The sequence below is a fragment of the Sciurus vulgaris genome (assembly GCF_902686455.1).
Source record: "Sciurus vulgaris genome assembly, chromosome: 3".
NCBI classification, from domain to species: Eukaryota; Metazoa; Chordata; class Mammalia; order Rodentia; family Sciuridae; genus Sciurus; species Sciurus vulgaris.
The window spans coordinates 180575925-180579704 of NC_136463.1; positions in this window are offsets into that span (position 1 = coordinate 180575925).

The following is a 3780-nucleotide window of genomic DNA, read 5'->3' on the forward strand; positions in this document are numbered from 1 at the left end:
TTCTGGTTTGGCAAGGGAAAAAAAAAAAAAAAAAAAAAATCTGCAGTCACCTCACAGGCACACTCTTGTGGCCGGTTGAATTTTATCGCTTATGGCTGAGGTTCGCTGATGGCTCTGCTCATGTGTAACCCAAGGAAAAGCCCATTATTCTCATTCAGAACGCACGTGAGAAGTATCTTCCATTCCTCTAGGATAGGACACGAGGGTCAGTTGGACCCTTACCTAAGTCTAGGGCTCAAAATATAGCAGTTTGCACAGCGAAGAGAAGGGCAGGACCTGCAAAATTCTTAGTCCCAAAGGATTGAAAACCCATCATCCTCTGTCCCACCTGGACGCCACCTCTTTCTATTTTTCTGCAGTGTCTATTACCTACATTCATAGGCAACAGGCACGTAAAGATTCATCTTTGTGTTCCTACCCTGTTCCCAACAGGGCAGCCCACACAGCGGTTGGCTCTCGGAAAGTGTTAAACATGCCGGGGGTAGGTGCTCGCCTCCAATCCCAGCCCCTTGGGAGGCTGACGCAGGAGGATGGAGTTCAAAGGCAGCCTCAGCAACTTAGGGAGACCCTGCCTCAAAATAAATTAAAAGAGGACTGGGGATGTGGCTCAGCGGCTAAGCACCCCTGGGTTCAATCACTGGTACAAAAAAAAAAAAAAAAAAAAAAAAAAAAGGTAAAGAAAAGGAAAAGCATCCAACATTTGTCAAGTGATTGTGAGACTGAAGGAGGCCAGTGAGCCTCTCTTTCCTGGCTGGAACAGCGCTGCAGCCCTCTGTTGTCATTGATGTCCATTAGGATACACATGGTGGCCAAAACAACAGCTTCGGTATTTCATAGTTCTGGAGACCAGAACTGCCACTCACCAGGCTAAAAATGGCAGTACTGACCTCTGGAGTTCTTCTGCAGCTCCAGCAGAGAGCCGCCTTCCGGAGGCTGCCCAGGACCTGGGCTCACCACCACTTCCTGGTGCTCCCAGTCAGCAACATGGCCCTTTCCAGGTCTGTCTCCATAGCAGGCCCCCCGCCACCTCCTCTATGCTGTCCCCCCTGTACTTTAAAGGACCCTTGGGATAAGTGGGCCCATCTGGATATCACACACAACTCCCTCCTTGAAGGTCAGCTGACTAGCAACCTCAGTTCCACGTGTTGCCTTCATTCTTTTGCCATGTGAGGTAACGTATTCCCAGGCTCCAGGGATTAGGATGTGGACATCTTTGGGGGACCATTATTCTACCTAGCACAGACTTCCTTCTTTCTTCTGTCCTTACTTTCTTGGGGGAAAAAAAGAAAGCCACATGTATTTTACATTGTTTCTTGTTTACAAAATCATTGAGAGGATTGGGAGGAATTCTGGCTAAATGAGGACATTTTGGCGAGGCCCTCGGCTGAGGTGGTCTGAATACTTTACTGTAGCTGATGAGAACAGGAGCAGATGGCACTTGTTTCAACGAGGCTCTTGACGGCAAGTCAGGATCGGGGTTCCTCGCCAGTACCTGAGGTACAGATGATCTATCTTGTTAAAAAAGAGGTCTGTAGGATTTTTAAGTCTGTTTTTTGTCTCCGTCTCTATACCTGAGGTACCTGCCAGGAATGCTGTTTTAGTCAGCTTTTTCGCTGCTGTGACTAAAAGATCTGACCAGAACAATTTCAGGAGGAAAAGTTGATCTCAAAGGCTCACAGTTTCCCAGGTCTCATCCACACACAGCCGGCTCTGTTCCTCAGGGCTCCAGGGGAGGCAGGAGCAACCTGGGGGACAGTGTGGCAGAGGGAAGCAGCTCTCGGGTAGCCAGGAAGCAGAGAGAGACTCCACCCTCCAGATGCAAAAATATATACCCGCAGGCCTGCCCCCAAGGAACCTCTTTCTCCAGCCACACCCCACCTGCCTCCAGTCACCACCCAATTTCCACCCAGTTAATCCCATTAGGGAATCAACTCACTGATTAGTTATGACCCAATCATGTCTCCTCCAAACTTTCTTGCATCATCTCATATATGAGTTTTGGGGGACACCACTTCTAAACCACAACAAACCCCAGTCCTGACTCACTGTCAAAAGCCTAGTTGGAACAAGTGCTAAGTATGACAGTCCACAGAGGATTCTCCATCCCCTTGAGGTATGACTGGCAGAGAATGAACTGCACAACGGAACAATTTCACACTCAGGAGTTTCAGCATAGGTCTATGGAACCCTAACCTAAATCAAAAAACTCCAGAACTTTCTTAATGCCCCTTTGTAATGTGTTTCTCAGTATCCCAGGCAACCTCTCATCGGCTCTCTCAGAAGTTTCCACCCTGGACCGTGGATGCTGTACATCTAGAAAGCTCATGGAAGTGTGATGGGCTGACAGATCTGGCTCCATGAGAATGTTACAGGCCAGACTCTAAGGGACATGACTAAACAGACTCCATTTTGCTCTGAGACTCCATGTTATGTAGGAAATAAGCTTCTCCCATGAGAACACCCTACCTCTGTGCCCATCATCAGTTACTTAGTGTGACATGTTTAAATACAGAATGACAATTCCTATGTAAAGAAACATTGCTCTCTTTTGATTCCTTTTGCTCCTAAACAATGTACCATGTGAACAGTGATTGTGTGGATGTTAGTAACCATTCTTTGGTTTGTACCCACGTAAGGGTCATTCTGACCCACTCCGCCCTCTGTTGACGATCTCATGATGTTAATGTGTAATTTTGAATCATAGCAACAGACACTTATGATTAATGTGATTTATGGTATAAGAACCCCTACAACCCTGTTGTCGGGGCTGTTCTCCCAATAGCCATTTTTTGGGGCATTGTGTGAGACAGTCAGCCGGCCGGCTTAATAAAGACTCTCAACTTTGGATTTCTCAGTGGTGATCAGTCTGTTCGTAAGTTGTGCCCCATAGCAGAAGGCTTTTCCGAGAATTTTGTCTTCACAGATAGCATGCTCCTTCCTGCCTGGTGGTCTTTCATTGGCACAGGTAGGTTAAGGGCAGCTTTATGCCCTCCCTGTTGCCCCACAAAGGGGCCTACCTGGGGTTCCTGGGTTAAAATGTCTGGGGGTTCATGGATAATATCATTCTAAATGGTGAAAAACTGAAAGCATTCCCCCTAAAAACTGGAACAAGGCAGGGATGCCCTCTTTCACCACTTCTATTCAACATCGTTCTTGAGACTCTGGCCAGAGCAATTAGACAAACCAAAGAAATTAAAGGGATACAAATTGGAAAAGAAGAACTCAAACTATCCCTGTTCGCTGATGACATGATTATATATTTAGAGGAACCTGGAAATTCCACCAGAAAAGTCTTAGAACTCATAAGTGAATTCAGTAAAGTAGCAGGTTACAAGATCAATGCCCACAAATTCAACGCATTTTTATACATAAGTGATGAATCTTCAGAAAGAGAAATTAGGAAAACTACCCCATTCACAATAGCCTTGAAAAAAATTAAATACTTGGGAATCAATCTCACAAAAGAGGTGAAAGACCTCTACAATGAGAACTATACAACACTAAAGAAAGAAATTAAAGAACACCTTAGAAGATGGAAAGATCTTCCATGTTCTTGGATAGGAAGAATTAATATTGTCAAAATGGTCATACTACCAAAAGTGCTATACAAATTCAATGCAATTCCAATTAAAATCCCAATGACGTACCTTACAGAAATAGAGCAAGCAATTATGAAATTCATCTGGAAGAATAAGAAACCCAGAATAGCTAAAGCAATCCTTAGCAGGAAGAGTGAAACAGGGGGTATTGCAATACCAGATCTTCAACTCTACTACAAAG